The sequence below is a fragment of the Loxodonta africana genome, chromosome 27, assembly GCF_030014295.1.
Source record: "Loxodonta africana isolate mLoxAfr1 chromosome 27, mLoxAfr1.hap2, whole genome shotgun sequence".
Classification (NCBI taxonomy): domain Eukaryota; kingdom Metazoa; phylum Chordata; class Mammalia; order Proboscidea; family Elephantidae; genus Loxodonta; species Loxodonta africana.
The window spans coordinates 3,763,644-3,781,819 of NC_087368.1; the positions used below are offsets into that span (position 1 = coordinate 3,763,644).

At 45.5% G+C, this 18,176-nt stretch overlaps 1 long non-coding RNA gene and 1 pseudogene across 5 annotated transcripts in view; one reads left to right on the forward strand and one right to left on the reverse strand.

Annotated features, from left to right (window-relative positions):
• Window positions 1-763: 763 nt before the first annotated feature.
• On the reverse strand, window positions 764-1,924 carry LOC135228731 (cellular tumor antigen p53-like; annotated as a pseudogene).
• Window positions 1,925-6,974: 5,050 nt separating this feature from the next.
• The window catches only part of LOC111749362 (uncharacterized), a 336,945-nt gene continuing 325,743 nt past the window's right edge, over window positions 6,975-18,176 (forward strand). For 2 of the 5 annotated variants that reach the window (XR_010319521.1, XR_010319525.1), the window contains exons 1-3: window positions 6,990-7,195; window positions 7,374-7,488; window positions 15,785-15,952. This is a non-coding gene — a long non-coding RNA (uncharacterized LOC111749362). Of the gene's footprint in view, window positions 7,196-7,373; window positions 7,489-15,784; window positions 15,953-18,176 lie in introns of all 5 variants that reach the window. The other 3 variants (XR_010319522.1, XR_010319524.1, XR_010319523.1) reach the window with 3 other exon arrangements.

An 18,176-nucleotide genomic window follows, 5' to 3' on the forward strand; every position in this document is an offset into this window, starting at 1 on the left:
AGACGTGGTGGTGGGTACAGATGCCACGTAAAAGCTGGAATCCTCCAGGGAGTGGGATGGGGCGAGGTTTCCTTGTAGGTGCTGAGGTTTACCTGGAGGCTAGACAGGACGTGGCTAGGCCAGCAGAAAAGGGACTTGGGAACTCCCTCCCCTTAACCAGCTGCCCAGTCAATCCATCAACCAACAGGGACAGGGACCAGCACTCCCCAGAGGCCCAGTCCCAGATGCCATATGATCTAAGAAGATTTTAAGGCCAGCAGCCTGGTGACTTCTGGCCCTCTGGGATCTTTGAGTCCTACACACATCATTTCATTAACCTCATGTCAAACCCCACGAGGTAGCTGGTGGGTGTCAGCATTTCACAGATGTGCACATTGCTGTCAGGAGGAGGGAAACACCTTGAGATAGTTTCCCTGGCTAGTCTGCTGGTGACCTAGGCTTCCAACCCAGGTATGGCCAGTTCTATGACTGGTTTTAAAATCTAATTCTTACATGCAGGAATGCTATCCTCTCTCTCCCAAGCATTGTTTATAGTAAAAACCTTAAAATCTAAGCTGCATTGTCCCAGCTGCCCTCATGCCCCCCAAATCACCAGTGTAGGCCAACATCTTTAGTGGAGGCCCAGACCAAGGTAAGTGAAAAGTTCCTGAGTGTTTTGGAGGCACACCTGTATGAAGCAGGGGTTCAAGCATGTGAATTTCAAAATGGTAGGGAAGGAAGGCAGGGGCAGGGTGTGTAAATGGGGGACAGGAAGTGAAGGACATCAGTCTGAGTCAGGCTGCTCTCTGTTGAACATAAGTTTTTTATGGCGGGAGGTAGATTGCCTTTTCTTAGACTTGGGAAGGCTGGATTGAGCCCTGTTCCCCTCTGGCTGCTTCCCAGCCTGGGCATCCTTGAGCTCCAAGGCCTCGTTGAGCTTTAGGAACATCTTGAAGCATTCATGGCCATGGATCTGAAGAGTGAAGTATTTTTCATCCAGTGGCTTCTTCTTTGGCTTGGTAGAGGAGCTGGTGCTGGTGGGCAGTGTTCGCTTAGTGATCCTCCCCGAGCCTGGCTCAGGGCAAGGCTCCCACTTCTTATGGAAATTGTCTTCCTCTGTATATCTGTGTCTCCCAGGACAAGTACAAATATGCACCTCGAAACTGTTGTGTCCCAGCGGATTACCATTGGAGTCTTCCAGTGTGATGATGGTGAGGATGGGTTCCTGCCCCCCATGCAGGAGCTGTTACACATGAAGTTGAAGTGGATGGTGGTAGTCAGAACCGACCTCTGGTGGCTCCTAGGGCACCCCACACTATGTCATAGAGTGATGGTGTCCTCCAAATACTCAGCATGCAGGTTTCCTCCCACTGGATAAGGTGCTGAGGAGGGTCTAAGCAATCGCTATAGTCAGAGCGGCACTCAAGGTGGGGGCAGTGCTTCACGACCTCCATCATATGCTGACGTCTGGTAGATGGCCATGGTGTGAACACAGGTGCTGGGCGGGGATGTTGAGGTGACCCACAGCTGCACTGGACAGGCCTTTGCCAGCTGGCAAAACAGCATGTTAAGTTCAGGGGAGTACGTGTAGGTGACAGACTTGGCTGTCCCAGAATGCAAGAAGCCCAGACAGAAATGATAGGTGCTGGGTAGGTCTTCTGAGAAGGGACAGAGGATGACAGCGTCCAGGAGGTGGCTAGTGTAGGGGCTTCTGATATTCCTTGAGCCCCAGCTTGGCTTTCTAGCCAGTCTGCAGCATCTTCTGGGAGTAGCAGATCGTCTACTGCCTCTGCTGCTGGGGACAGTGAGGGGAACAGAACCAGCTTCTCAGGAAGGAGTTTCCCCAAGTATGAAAACGTCCCTTGACTCAGAGGGAGCTCAGTGCTGAGATCTGACTGAGGCTCCTCCATTGCAGCTCCAGGGAAGGCAGTCTGGCTATGGAGCCTCAGGGAAGTGTGTAACCTTCTTGGGAAGGACTCTCCAAGTCCAGAAAGAAGGTGCCCCCAGAGCCCAGCAGCTAGCTGTGCCCAGGATGGTGGCTTCGGGCTTTCGACTCGTTAATATTTCTTCCCAGATAGTTATGCATTATCTTAGTATCACAAAGTCATAGCTAGAAAGAATTCCAGAGATGGTTTAATTCAAACTTTTCATTTTATAGCCAGGAAGTTTCAATTCAGAAACTAGGTGACCTGACCAAGCTAACAGGGCTAGTTAGTGGCAGAAAACAAGGGGACTAAGACTGAAGCTTGGATCTCATCTGGATCTTCCAGTTCCCAGTGCTGCCTCCCTTCACTTGCCATCAGGACATAAAACATGCTTTGTCTGCAGGGCTGGGGCCAAGCAAATTCTCTGGGTAATTCCTTAATGTAGGATTTTAAAGGCACGTCATGAATAGTGTTGGGTTTGGGGAGAAAGTCAAGGTTAGACTTCTCTTTGCAGCTCATTCTTTTCTTCCCTGACTGATCCCGAGCAGGATTTTTCTGTGCATCTTTGGGTTTTTAAAACTTTTCTGCACACCGTCTGTTTCCTGTAAGAAAAAACTTTGACCATCCCAGAAGAGCCCTTCCCCAATCACTTGTTCTTAAATTGAAGTTCCTGAACTCCCTAAAAAAAAAAGGGCTTATATTTTCAGGGGTCATCCATGTGGTAGCATGTATCTGAACGTCATTTCTCCTAATGGCCGAATAATAATAGTCCATCGTGTGTATGTTCCAGGTTCTGTTTATCATCCGTTGGTGGACACTTGGGTTGTTTCTGTCTTTTGGCTGTTGTGAATAATGCTGCCTTGAAAATTTGTCTGCAAGTATCTGTTTGAGTGCCTGCTTTCAGATATTTTGGGTATATACCTAGGAGTGGAATTGCTGGGTCATATGGTAATTCTATGTTGAACGTTTCGAGAAACTGCCAAACTGTTTTCCACAGTGACTGCTGTTTTACAGTCCCACCAGCAATGCCCCAGGATTCTAATTTCTCCACATGACTTCCTTTTTAATGCTATGTGTTTTATCCTGCGTTTAACACATCGTTCTGAGGAGGGAGCCCTTGGCTTCAACAGACTGCCAGAGAAGCCCACGGTACAAAGAAGACTAATAACGCTCCAGTCTGCAGTAGATTCTGGAAAACCCCCGGGATGGGAGAATTCTTGATTGAGGAGTCAAAGGCCTTCTGGTGGAAGAGGGTTGTGAGGTGGGGTATGGAAATTCCTGGTAGTATTTTAATTTTTATTAAAAATACTTAAAATTGCTCACTAAATGAAGATATTCATATTTACTCATCTTAAATTAATAATGAATATGCAAGTATTGGAAACCCTGGTTGTATAGTGGTTAAGTGCTACAGCTGCTAACCAAGAGGTTGGCAGTTTGAATCCGCCATGCGCTCCTTGGAAACTCAATGGGGCGGTTCTACTCTGTCCTGTAGGGTCGCTATGAGTCAGAATCGACTCGACGGCAATGAGTTTGGCTTTTTTCATGCAAGTATTGATTTTCATTTACCATTCCTTGCTCAATAAGTTGTTGTTGTTAGGTGCTGTCAAGTTAGTTCTGACTCATAGCGACCCTGTGCACAACAGAACGAAACACTGCCCGGTCCTTAGCCATCCTTACAATCGTTGTTATGCTTGAGCTCATTGTTTCAGCCACTGTGTCAGTCCAGCTCGTTGAGGTTCTTCCTCTTTTCTGCTGACCCTGTCCTCTGAAGCATGATGTCCTTCTCTAGGGACTGATCCCTCCTGACAACATCTCCAAAGTATGTGAGACGCAGTCTTGCCATCCTTGCTTCTAAGGTGCATTCTGGCTGTACTTATTCTAAGACAGATTTGTTCATTCTTTTGGCGGTCCATGGTATATTCGATATTCTTCGCCAATACCACCGTTCAAAGGCGTCAGTTCTTCTTTGGTCTTATTCATTGTCTAGCTTTCACATGCAGATGATGTGATGGAAAATACCATGGCTTGGGTGAGACGCACCTTAGTCTTCAAGGGTGACATCTTTGCTCTTCAACACTTTGAAGACGTGCTTTGCAGCAGATTTATCCAGTGCAATGCGTCTTTTGATTTCTTGACTGCTGCTTCCATGGCTGTTGATTGTGGATCCAAGTAAAATGAAATCCTTGACAACTGCAATCTTTTCTCCTTTTATCATGATGTTGCTCATTGGCCCAGTTGTACTCCTACCTGATTTCACCAAGACATGTTCAAATTCACTTTGCTTTGTTGGAGATGACAACTGCGATTTGGTTTCCAGATATTCTGTGCCTTTCTGATTTATGACTTGGGAGTTTTCGACTGTTGTCTTTTACGTCAGTGATCCTACATCTGATGTTCTTCTCTAAGCACCTAGGACCCACCATCATCTCAGATGCAGGATAATTTACATGCCAGGAATACAAAAAGAAAAAAGCTTTAGATTTTTTTGTCTTCATGGCTCGCCACAGAAACCACTGTTGTTCTTCAGGGAACTCATTTATTTCCTTTTTCTGTTTGCTACCCCAAGCTCTCTCTTTTTCTAATTATCCCTGAATAGGAATGACTAGAGTTTGTATACATTGGAAACAAAATTCTGATTTTTGCCAGAAAGTAAAAAGAAGGAAATTTGCGTTTACATGATATTTTGGATACATGGGACGTAACTTTATTAGGGCTCACTGCATTTTGAAGATCATTTTCCTGAAAAATCCCTTGCTGTGTACCATGTGACAGCTTGCCTGTATTTAGTACCCTGGTGGCCTTTCTTGTTGAATTTCACCTTCTGGGACCTTTTTGGGTATGGGCCAGAATCATATTTGTTCAGTGAAGCATAAAAGTACCCTTTCTTTACAAGGTTATCATTTAGTTTATTTAATGACAGAAAAAAAGTCAAATGTTTGCATTCTAATCCTACCACACCACTAAGTTACTGAGAGATTTTGGGGGCATCAGTGATTTCTCTGAATTTGATTCCTTGTCTTAGAAATAAGGGGGTGGGGAGGGGGGGAAGGGAGTGGTGGATAGTAACTCCTTAAATTCTTCCTATTCTCCAAACCCTGTGACTGTCAAATTCTATCTGATGCTCATACTAAACACATCCTAGAACTGCTGGCTAGTTGGGGATTCATTTATAATCAGTTAAAGTGAGGACCAGGAAAATTATTCTTTATATCTGCAAATCACTTTGTGGTTTACAAAACTATTCTCTAACTATCCCTTTTTACTCTCTCTTCTGTTCCTCTGAGGCCAGCAGCATTGACATCACCTGGGAACTTCCCAGAAAAGCACAATCTCAGACCTCACTCTGTCCTCCTGAGTTAGAATCTACATTTTACCAAGATGCTGAGGTGATGTGGACGCACAGGGAGTCTGAGAACTGCTGCTTTGTCTCATTCTGAGTCTCCTAATACGGTCGCGATGAGTTGGAACCAGTTCACCAACACCTAAGAACAGTGACAACAGTGACCCTCAGAGGAAGACAGGATATTTTACAGATGAGGAAATCAAGACTCAGAGTTGTTAAGAAACTAAGTCAAGGTTGCTGTGCTTGTGTCTTATCCAAAATTTCTTGCTCTAAACCTTATGCAGCCAGGATGTTCGTTAGATGTGAGGATAGCAAAACTTCATGTCACGTACTTTGGACGCGTGATCAGGAGGGTCCAGGCAGTGAAGAACATCATGCTCGGAAAAATAGAGGGTCACCCAAAAAGAGAAAAACCCTCAATCGGACGGATTGACACAGTGACAGAAACAGTGGGCTTTAACATAGCAACTATTGTGAGGATGGCACAGAACCAGGCAGTGTTTCATTCTGTTGTACACAGGGTCTCTGTGAGTTAGAATTGACGGCACCTAACAACAACAACAACACACCTAATGCTCTCTTCCTGATTGGGCTGGAGTCAGCCTTGTACAACGGAGACTCCTGGCTGCCTAGCAGTCCATGTGGATAGTTCTAGCCAACTAGTGGCTGAGTTCTAGCCAGCAAAATGTGAGTGGAAGTAGGAAGTACTGTGATCCATTTCTAGGGAAAAGAGACAAACTGAATAACACCCATGCAACCTCCTCCATTGTGTTTTCCACTGCTAGCTGGCTTGAAAGGAGAGGACTCCCCAGAGCATCCTTGGTCTTCGAGGCACAGGGGAGATTGGTGTACCCACAGGCATCTGGTTGCAGCAGGGAGTCATGCTCTGAACAAGGCAGGTGGTTGTCAGCTGTCCCCTGAGTGTCTGTGAGGAAAGCATGTTCCTGTTCCCTAGAATGCAAAGGTGGTTCAGTTCTGCAGCTGGACCATGGGGACCCAGTGCTTTCAGTTGTAAGGACTGGTAGGCACCAGTTGGACCCCTGTTGTGGGTGGCTAGGTGATGTGGGTGGAGCCACCAGTCCTCAGGCCCCTGATGTGGGTAGGTGAGGACCCTGTTTAATAGGCAAAGCAGTGTCAAACATCAAAAACCTACCTCTCCACCACACAGCTGAAACAGTTGAAATCACATTTCGAGCAGGTACATTTGCAGTCTACCAACAAGGGCCTGATCTGAAATGGGCCCACACAAGTCTCTGCAGGGGTTAAAGGTGTTCGAAGTCTGCCTGAACAGGACCTGCTTCTGTCCTGAGCCTCCCAGCTTAGTGCAGCTGGCACATTATCTTTTCTCCCAAGGCCAGGGGAATGGCTCAGAGTACGCAGCAGGACCTGTCTCAGGCCCAGGGAAATCGACAGCCACTGAAGCCGGCTTGGGGGCTGGCGGTGTGGTAAAATAAGTGCAAGTACTTAGCTTTTGCCAAGAGTGCTATTCTTCTCTGGTTGGGGAGATGTGAGTAGACTGTGCGGCCCGCTGTCTCTCCCTGAGGAACCCGCATCCCGTACATTACCGCCAGCTCTGCTGTGGTTGTTCTGGGGAATTGTGCCTGAGTGGCGCTGGTTCCTGCCGAGTCAGGTCTGGCAACTCCTTGCCGCTTCTGAACCATCTCTCCCTCTGCCTGCCGCTCAGCTCAGTCCGATTTCTGAACTTTGCCTGTGATGTTCAGGGCTCCTACCTTTTCATATATATAAACGTCTCACTTGTTTTTTTTTTTGGTCTTTGTTGTAATAGGGATCGCTGGAAGCATCTAACTACTCCACCATCTTGGCCCCGCCTTACCCCAGAGCAACCTTAGAAATTGTTTAGAGATGGCAAGACTGTTGTCAGCCTGGGTACCTGGATCACTGCATTGAGAAAGCCCACCACAGTGACGGGTCTGTCACCTGTCCGGTATGTGTACAGGAGCCAGAAGTAAACTTTTATAGAGCTTGAGACATTATATTTGTTTGGGTCTATTTCTTAAGTGCTTAGCCAGCTCTAACAAATACATTCGAGCAGTGACCTAGTACTTGAAGTCGTGGGTCTTTTGGCCTAATGCATTCATTCATTTTTTTTTTGTCTCTGGCAGTTGGTGATTGATCGATCGTGGTCCAGCATGCAGAAGTGAGTGTGTGGTGAAAAGCAGCAGAGCTGATGAGTTGTGAAGACGTGTGTTTGAAGGCTGCCACACTCCCTACTCCAGGGTAAGGCAGGGGCAGTGGCTGCCATTGCTACTCTGACTTTGCCAAGTCATAGGGACTATTGTCTCTCCAGCCTCTCGAAGTTACTGCAACGGGATGCCCTGCCTGTGAAAAGTTTCCAAAGCATCTATTGATTCAACTCATAGACACCATGCTAGTCAGTAATTGTGAAGAGAAAACCATTAGGTTTTGGGTGATAGGATGGAATTCATTATGTGCATTGAAATATCTCAGGCATTATTAGGGACTTCTTTGTATGAGATGTGATTTTCCTAGGACCAGGGAAGGGTTGTTGGGCCTTCCTGAGGTGTGTTGTCCAGAATGGAACCAGGTCTGATTGCCCTTTTCCTGTACCCTATCAGGTTGTTAGCTCTGCCAGCTCACATTACCTCAACCACCATCCTCCTTCTCCATGGATCACTTTCCTTAACTATTCTTTCGTTAGTTACTTTTTCTAGAAAAGAAACAGCTTGCCAGAGAGTTGAGGATTCCAGGTTTGGTGGATAATAGCATTGGCAAAGCACATGGTTCTGCCAGTTCCGCTTTATCCTTCGTCACTGGTGGTCACATGTCCATTTATTCATCTCTTTACTGTTCCTAGTGATTCAGGTAGGGAGCCCTGGTGACATAATTGTTAAGCACTTGGCTGCTAACCCTAAGGTTGGCAATTCGAACCTTCCCAGTGGCTCCATGGGAGAAAGAACTGGGAATCTGATGGCACCTAACAACAGTGAATCAGGCATTGGCATTGGAACATTAATTATGACCAAGGCTGGCTTTGAACTGTCATTTGTGCTGAAGATTTCTGAGTCCAGAAGGAGAAAGTCACTGTTTGGTGTACCCTTCTGAGAGTCCAGGTGGAAGTCTGGGAAGAAGGGGTAGAAAAGATACCACATCTCTTTCCGAGCTCTCCAGCTTCTGTAGCTTGAACTCAAATCAGACTCCTTGAAGAGAAATTTACAACTAATAAAATCTAGGCAGAGCCAAGGGTGGTTTGGAAAGAGGGACAGAAAGTGAAAAGTTAAAAAAGAAAAGTTGTATTCAGCTTGAAAACTGTTTGGAGTGTTGTCTTAAGCTTCCTTTAGTACTTTGGAGCCCTTAGTAGATAATGTCCCATTGCCAGCCTCAGACAGAGGGCGACCAGAAAGGCTGATGTCCTTAGATGCCTCACATGGCTCGGTAATAAATGTAATTTACTGAGCAAAACACACAACTAGGGGGTGTAGATCTCTGGAGATTCCCATCAACATACATCATTACTGCTCTGGAGTGACGCGTGTGTGGGGATGAAAGCAGAAAAAACGCAGCTGCAAGACCATGTCATCAACCGGAGACTCCAGGTGAGCAGCCAGGCACAGGCAGACCACAGCTCAGGGGATGGAGGTTGCTAAGGAAAGGAGCTGGTCCTGCCAGGTTTTCTTAGTAAAAGAAAAGAGTTGGGCTTTGTGAGCTCTACTCGTATCCCTCTATGACTCTCTGTATCCTCTGTTTGAACAGTAGCTAAAAAGCATAGCATGTCAGAAATAGCAGTAGACCGGCATGTGTAAATGCTGTCCAATGATAAAATTGTAGAGTAAGCCATTCTTTAACTATCAGTTAGGGGCCAAAGAACGTAATCCTAGAGATACCAGTAGACCAGAGTTTCTCAGCCTCAATGCGGTTGACATTTTGGTCCAGACAGTTCTTGTAGGGGGGTTGGGGGCGGTTGTTGGAGGATGTTTAGCAGCATCACTGGCCTCTGCCCACTGGATGCCAGTAGCACTGCCCCCTTCCCCAATCGTGACAATCAAAAATGTCTCCAGACATGCCAGGTGTCTACAGGAAGGGGGCAGGGGCACCAAAAGAGCCCCAGTTGAGTGACTACAGTGGGAGATACAGGAATTTAATCTTGCTCTGAGTTTCTCTGGGACTGTATTTTAATGATTTAACCTCATCATGCCTCAGTTTCCCGACCTGTAGACGCAGTCTAAGGAAGTAATGGGCATAGTACTGTGTGGCAACTAGGGGGTTCTCTAAGTGCTCGGAAACAATACCTGCCTGTCCCCCACATTTGCAGGACCCAAAGATCACTCTTAATCTTTGTGATGGCAGTAAGTGAGGGGCAGTGGGAATTCGGAGAAGGGTGAAGGCTCAGTGGTGTGGGAAATGGTGAAGAGTACGGGCATCTGAGTTTGCTTGAAGACATCCTGTCCTAGTTTATTGTGACAGTATATTCTGGATGAAGGCCTTCTTTTGGAGAGGAAAGGAAGGGGAGGGTGGAGAAGGCAGGAAGGACGCTGCTCAGATGAGCAGCCAGGAAAGTGCACTCGATGGGGCTATCTCGTAGTGTGAAAGTGAGGCATACATAAGTAGACCAGAGGACACAGAGAAGTAACCCCCAAATCAAAATATCTTTTCAAATGACTGCTGATACAGAAGAGTTTTTGCAGGTAATTGAGGAAGACCAGAGACTGTTTGGAGAAGTCTCTTTGTTCTAGAGCCTTTACATTTCTGTCTCCTCTGTTGGAATATGGAAAAAAGATGTCTTCACATACGCTTTTGATAAACGCTTTACTATGATATGTGTGTTCTTTTGTTATTCTTCAGAAGTATGTGTTGGAAAGGTGACAAAGGCTGTAATCCTGATCCAGACCCGAGTGATCTGCATTATTTTGATAGAGAGCACCAACTCGACTCTAAGGCAGGGTCAGTGCGGGGATTAGACATAAACTATCCTGGCGGGCTTGCATTCACCCTTACTGTGCTTCTGGTCTCTGTAGCATTAGACACACTTACAGAGTTTATGACAAATGTGGACAGATCTTTGATCTAATACGTGGAGAAGCCGTCTTAGACAGGTAGCCTTGTTTATTTATATTCTCTCTACGCTGCATTTATACTACTTGGTGTTAAGTTCTTACTAGAAGAAAGGGCACTTCTGTGTAGCAGAAAGGGGACAGTGAGAGAAATATTTTGCTAGATAGGTTGGTGTCTTAGTCATCTAGTGCTGCTGTAACAGAAATGCCACAAGTGGATGGCTTTAACAAAGAGAAATTTGTTCTCTCACAGTTTAGGCGTCTAGAAGTCCAAATTCATGACGCTAGCTCCAGGGGAAGGCTTTTTGTCTGTGTGAGCTCTGAGGGAAGGTCCTTGTCATCAATCTTCCCATCCTAGGAACTTCTCAGTGCAGGGGCCTTGGATCCAAAGGAAGCGCCCCCCTTGTGGTTGTGCATTCTTGGTGGTAGGAGGTCTCTGTACTCACTTCTCTCTTTTATATCTTGAAAGAGATTGATTTAAAATACAGACTATTTTTGTAGATTGAGTCTTGCCTCATTAACATGACTGCCCCTAATCCCACCTCATTAACATCCTAGAGGTAGGGTTTGCAACCCATGGGAAATTCCATCAGATGACAGAGTGTTGGACAGTCATACAATACTGGGAATCATGGCCTAGCCAGGTTGACAAACATTTTAGGGGGGACACAACTCAATCCATGAGAGTTGGTGTTTGAATAGTTGAAGTTTTCATTCTAGTGCTACTCAGAGTGTGGTCCTAGCAGCATCAGCATTACTTGGGAACTTGTTAGAGATGTAAATGATTGGGGCTCAACCCAGACCTCCTGAATCAGAAACTTGGGGTTGGAGCTCAATGATCTGTGTTTTAACAAGCCCTCCGTGATTCTGACGTATGCTAAAATTTGAGAGTGCTGCTCTTGTGATGCATGGTGAAATCTTATGCATAGTGTCTGTGTGTGTATGGAGGGCAAGGGTTAAGGAAGTGTTTTATCAGGTAGTCAGAAGATGAGTAAGATTGTCTTCTCACATACTTTTGGATTATTTTCCCAGTCCATGGTGTAAGCCTTTAACTATGCTGTCTAGTACACTAGCCACAAGCCACATGTGGCTATTTATATTTAAACTAACACGACTAAATACAATCAAGAAAACTTATTCAGTTGAACTAGCCACCTTTCAAGTGCTCAGGAGCCACATGTGCTTAGTGCTGCCTTATTAGAGAGCAGAGATGTAGAGCATGTTCATCATCACAGAAAGTTCTATTGGACAGCACTGTTTCAGCCTGTAATGACCCCTGTTTGACTCATACAGGCTGGAAACCCCCAGTTGGAGGATGGTGTGTTCTAGTTAAGTCAAGACCTCAACTCCTTTAAAGCAGAATTGAGTTTCGGACTTCTGTACCCTGGGGAGACTTTCACTTTGTAGTTGTATCTTGGTGAACTTTGTATCTTGTGCTGACATCTGCCTGGTATAGAAAGTGCTGTGTGTCTCTGTCCCACATAAGTGAGTGCACTGCTTCTAAAACATTTGCTCTTTAATCTGCTAAGCTGTCTCTTTCCATTTGGTCTCCCCATGCCCTGACCAGCCGTGGTAAAGCTTGTTTGTGCAGAACGTCTCTTTGAATACTGCTTAGAGCTTTATAAAGAGTCTGGAAGAGGTGGCAAGAGAATTTGACGGCTTCTGTTTCCCCAGCGTGGCTCAAAAAACTGTTTCGCAAGAGGATATTAATTTATAAACTTAATCTGTGAAGAGTTATCCTCTGAAGAATTAATCTCTAAAGTGAAATTTCAATAGATGTATTATACCACAGATTTAGTAATTAAGTCCTTTAGCAACATGGAGAAATTTTCAGTTGATACTCTATTGCTATTATCAAGCAGCTCTGGTGATGTAGTGTTTAAGTGCTCAGCTGCTAACCGTAAGGTCACGGATGGAACCCACCAGTTGCTCACACGGAGAAAGATGGGGCAGTCTGCTTCCCTAAAGATTACAGCCTTGGAAAGCCTATGTGGCAGTCTACTCTGTCCTGTCAGGTTGCTCTGAGCTGGAATCGACTTGATCGCAGTGAGTTTGGTTTTGGCATTGCGATTATCAACAATAGCAGTAATTATTTAGTTGCTAAGAAATTCTCCTAATTAGAACAAATGAAAAGATGTGGAAATGCAGTGTTTAAAAGATGAAATTGAAAGCTAACTGGGCCCATGGGAGGGGGTATGAGAGTAAGAACTTTGTGTGCCTTTATCATTATTGCTGGAGGTGAGGGAAGGAGGTGCATAGAGGATCACATTGACCTTTGGACAGCCTTAACTTGACTGGTTCACTTCTGAGGGAGGATGTTGCTTATTCTCTTACTGTTCTCCTGTCTGTAATTTGCCTTTCTTACCCTGTTTTGTCTGCCCAGAATGTTGGAGGGGGCCCAGTATTTCTCAAGGAGGGTGCATTGGCGTGATTTATCATTATGTGGAACTGTCCTGCCCATTTCGGACATTTAGCATCCCTGGTCACTTGATGCCCATGTTACTCCAACCTAACCAAGTCATTGTGTCAACCAAAGATATCCACCCCACCTGCAGTACACATTTCCAAGTGCCTGTGATTGAGAATTACTGGTTGTTAAAGAGATGAGCTTGGTGTCTTTTGGGAGGGAGAAGTGATTAGAGTTGGTGAAGGTGCAGGTGCTCCGAGGGGCTGGATCATTAATTTTTGACATGACCTGGCTCCAAAGAGCTGCTTCTCGCAGTGCTTGAAGTGATGCTGGGAGCTGATTTTGTTCTATTAGACTAGAAGAATTGTGTTCTGCTACTGCAAGACTTGGACCCAGAGGCTCAAAATCAACAGAGGCCTCTGTTACTGCCAGGGAGGGACCTAACTCAAGAGCAGGGAGATAGTTCCTGGTCTGGTGCCACTCCGGGGTGTGTCTGCACTAACACTGGTTGCTCATTCGTACTCTACTTCTTAGCCATTTACATGACATGGCGTTTCCATTTAGGTTTCTCTTCTGGGGTTTTTCTGCTCTTGCTCGCCATTCTTGCTCCTACTACCTACTGATGGTCTGTGTATGGACCAAAGTCCAAGAAAAGAATAGACCTGGATAGGTTCTGTAGTAGCTATCATCCCTTTTGGCCTAAGCTCTTAAACCAGGCAATCTTATGGATGCTGATACCTTCTCCTGGTCTGTCTTAGTCATCTAGTGCTGCTACAACAGAAGTACCACAAGTGAATGGCTTTAACAAAGGGAAATTTATTTTCTGACAACCTGGTAGGCTAGAAGTCCAAATTCAGGGCGTCAGCTCCAAGGGAAGGCTTTCTTTCTCTGTCGGCTCTGGAGGAAGGCCGTTGCCCTCAATCTTCCTCTGGTGGAGGAGCTTCTCAGGCGCAGGGACCTCAGGTCCAAAGGACAGGCTTAGCTCCTAGTGTTTCTTTCTTGGTGGTATGAGGTCCCCCTCTCTGCTAGTTTCTCTTTCCTTTTATCTCGTGAAAGATGAATGTGGTGCAGGCCACACCCCAGGGAAACTCCCTTTACATTGAATCAGTGATGTGACCTTAGTAAGGGTGTTACAATCCCAACTAATCCTCTTTAACATAAAATTACCATCATACAGTGGAGGAAACCACACAATATTGGAAATCATGGCCCAGCCAAATTGATGCACACATTTTGGTGGTGGAGGGGGACATAATTCAATCCATGACATGGTCCAAACATTTGTGGCCTAGGGCTACTTGCTTCAGTAATGGCTGTGGCCATGGCAGTTTTCCTAGAAGAGAGCAGTGGTAGGATAGACTGATGGAGCATGAGACCCCTCTCCAGTGTAAACCAATAAACCAGTTGCCCTTGCATCATTTCTGACTCATGGTGACACCATGTGTGCAGAGTAGACCTGTTCCGTAGGGTTTTCAATGCCGTGAGCTTTCAGAAACAGATCAGCAGGCCTTTCTTCCAGGGAGCCTCAGAGTGGCTTCGAACTACCACCCTTTTGGTTAGTAGTCAAGTGCTTAACCGTTTGCACCACCCAGGGACTCCGCCTCCAGTATGTTGCTGTTGTTGGTCGCTGTCAAGTCGATTCTGACTCATAGCAAGAGCGTGCGTGCAGCGTAGAAATGCTCCGTAGGGTTTTCAATGCTGTGACCTTTTAGAAGTAGATCACCAGGCCTGTCTTCCAAGGCGCCTCTGGATGGGTTCAAACTTCCAACCTATCAGCTAGTAATCAAGCGCATCAGCATTTGTGCCACTCAGGGACTTCTCTCTCTGGCATAGGGACCCTGAATTGTTAACTTCTGGAATCAATATAAATAGCATTTGTGGGTTATGTGCAGCGTAGAGAATTGGAAGATGATTCACAAAACTTACGTGCTCTCATGTTCAGTAGCAATTGGGGAAAAGCATAAACCCTTTGTTTTAATTGAGACGATGGGCTGCATCTCAGTATAGAATAGCAGGGAAATTGCTAGACTAGATGATTGGGACATGGGGAGTTGTATTTACCATATGGCTATCCTATTTTTTGCATCCGTCAAGTATGATTCTCCCAGGCACTCATGGATCCCACGAGAATAATGGCTAGGTGACTGTCTAAATGTTGAAAGACGTTTTGACATCTGTGACAATTGCTGTTCAACAGCTGTGCTTGTAAGATTCCAGTTCTGACAAAGAAAATATCTTGGCTTCTTAGTCTATAAATAAGTTCCATATTAATGTTGTCATTTCAGGGATTACTGTCTTAGAAAACATAGTTAATATGTTGTTATAGTGGGTTTTGTTCATGTGAACCAACGATTGAGTGTGACCTTACAAGGGAATGCATTATAATATCACAGAGAGCTCTGTCCTTATTCCTGGTTTTGTGTCAGGGTAAGAACGACGGTCCAGGTTCCACTGGGACTGGCACAGCTGTGAGCGGGGTGATCTGTGGCAGCACAAAGAGCTCATGATGTCGATGAATTCATTTAAGGCTCTAACACTGAATTCTTCTCACCGAGTAGCTGGATCCCGGTGGTACTGCACACAGAGAATCAGTCAGCGCTTCCTTAGAGGGATGGAGCTTTGTCGATTGGGAGTCAGCAGAGAAGGGGTGCAGCAGAGCTTCTCCAGCTGGTGGGTGAGGAGGAAGTGTAGTTTGTTACCCAGGGGTGGCCTGGGTCAGCTTTCTCACCCAGCTGCTGACTACTGAAGTGAAAAGAACAGAGGGGAATCATTTGCTCCAGTTGCTCTTCTTTCTCTTCTTGAAGATTCCTACACCCTCTATGGAATTAAAAAAAAAAAAAAAAAAACGAGAAGAGAAAAAAGTACAGAATTATGTATAGTTAATTTTAATATATGTATGTATATATATGTATTTCTTTTGAATAGGAAGATTTATACAAAGATAACCATGTGTTGCCAGAAGATTAAAACCTTTCATTTTAATTTTAAATGAGCATTAATCTTGCAGGCTAAACTAGATAAAGGTAAAGCAGCTCAAATCTGTGCATATATAATTTTTTTTTGCAAAAATAAAACAAAATTATCATTGTTCCCACAGGATCAGGAATTAACTTGCAACAACCCTCGATGAAGATTCTGTAGCAGTGGTAAAGACATCTGCTCCCTCCACGATGTAAAGAGATCCTGAGAGATTCTGAAAGATGGCTGAGAGCCTAAAATTAAAATCCTGGATCCTTGAGTCATGTCCTGCCGTAGGCCACTCGCTGTGAGTCGCCTGAGGGATAAATGTGCACCAGGGGAAGGACTGTGGGTGCAGATGCTTGATTGAAGACCTGTGACTGAGCACCCCCCATCTAGTGAGCAGCCCCGCCCTTCCCATTAGGTGCGGGAAGGGGCTATGCTTCTTGGTGCTGTCTCTCCTGAGCCCATCATTGGTTCTTGCCTTGGACTTCCAAACAAGTAAAGCTGTGGCTGACTTAATGTTTTTAAATGTGACCCGTTCCTAGCACCCACCTCCTTTGAGGGGGCATCAGAAACAAGGAAGAAAGCAGGCAAGGGGGAGCATGATTCTCCTAGCTATCAGTAGCTTTCCCTGTTCCACCAGAAAGAACTTTTATTGGTCACTTTTTTTTTTCCCTCTTCTTATTTTATTTTATTTTCTTTTTTTATTGGAGGCTGTGTCGAGGGAACAAGGCTGGGAGGTGGGAAAGTGTGTACCCCTAGTTACTGGGTACTCTGTGTCCTGTTGGGAGCACCATGAAGTTTGCCTTCCCGTCCTCCTTATCTGCAGTCCTTGGTGGCTGAGTTCCAAGATGGCAAATCAGCCAGCAGTGAGCTGGTGTCTCTCCAGCTGAGTAACCGTGGCCCATTGGAAAGCAGTGGAGGCCACATACAGGGAAAAAGGGTGAGGGTGGGAAAGCATGTATCCCTGGTTACTGGGTGCTCTGTCTCCTGTTGGGAGCTCTGTGAAGTTGCCTTCTTGTACTCCTTGTTTGCGTTCCTTTGTGGCTGTGGTCCAAGATGGCAAATGCGTGCTGCCTTAGCTGGTAGGGGACCTCCACTCTGTAGTTCTCCTTGTTCTCTGTCAGTTTCTTATCCCATTTGGTGCTTGATTGAGTTCTTTATTCTTTCATTTGATGCTTCGGCTTCCAGGATTGACATTTGTATCTGTTTTACTTAGTTTTTCTGGTCTTTGCTGCAGAAGGATGGCATGGCGCTTCTGTCTATAGCTTCATGTTGGCTCCACCTCTTTCTCATTGGATTTTAAGATTTTTTCAATTTCATTTTTAATTTCTTCTATTACCCAATAGTTTTTAAGTAAGTTGTTATTCAGTTTCCATGTTTTTTTTTTTTCTTTAGTGTTCTTTCTATTATTGATTTCTAGCTTTATAGCGTTATGATCAAAGAAGATGTTCTGCATTACAGGTATACATCACTTAATATTCTTTCGGGTAATATCCAACTGCATACATGTCTGTGGTTCCATAAAGTTATAATAGAGTTTAGAAATCCCAATCACAGAACAGGATGTCGCAGATGTACTTTGCTGGAAATCTGATCCGTCTCTCACTAGCTGTCTGGGTCCCACATCTGCCCTGGCCCCGGGGGCAGAGGGGTGAGGGTCTCGGTGCCCATCTGTGGCTGCCTGTCCTGCTATATTCACCTCAGGCAGGATGATGCTGCCAGAGCTGCTGAGGGGTATGCCCTGCTGAGGCCACAGCTCCAGTCAGCCTGGGCGCCCTACACTTGAAGCTGAGGCCTGAGGCTGCAGCTCCTCCCATTGTGGTTGGTCACCTAATTATTGGGCTCAAGGGGGTGGTAGGAAAAAGAATAGGAAAGGCATGTGGAGATGTGATGTAAAGGAGGGGCGGGCAGGACTGGAAGAATTGAAAGCCATTATTGGGGATGGGGAAGGCAGGGAGGAATGAAGGGGATGGAGCTGGCAGCTGGCTGGACAGCAAGTGCGTGCCGCAGCAGGTTGGGGGCCAGGTGTGTCTCCTGGAGACGGGCTAGTAGCCATGCAGGACTGACTACGGCAGAGCGAAATTTTTGCACCGTCCCTTGGTGTGGCTGGTGACCATCCTGTGTACCTCTCTCCTGTATATACTGTGGTGTTCACACAACGTCCTAATCACTTAATGTCATATTTCACAGAATGTATTGTGGACATTAAGTGGTACATACCTGTACTTTGATGTTTTTTAATTTATTGAGGTTTGATTTGTGGCCTAAGATGTGGTCTCTTCTGGAGAATGGTACATGCGCATTGGAGAAGAATGTGTACTGTGCTGCTGTTGGGTGGTGTGTTCTGTATATATCTACAAGGTCGAGTTGATTGATTGTGTTAATTTAGATTTTCTGAATCTTTTTTTTTTTTTTTAATTTATTGTGGTTGAAATGAAAGTTTACAAATCAAGTCAGTCTCTCATACAAAAACTCTGGATATCTTGCGAGGTACTCCTAGCTGCTCTCCCTCTAATGAGACAGCA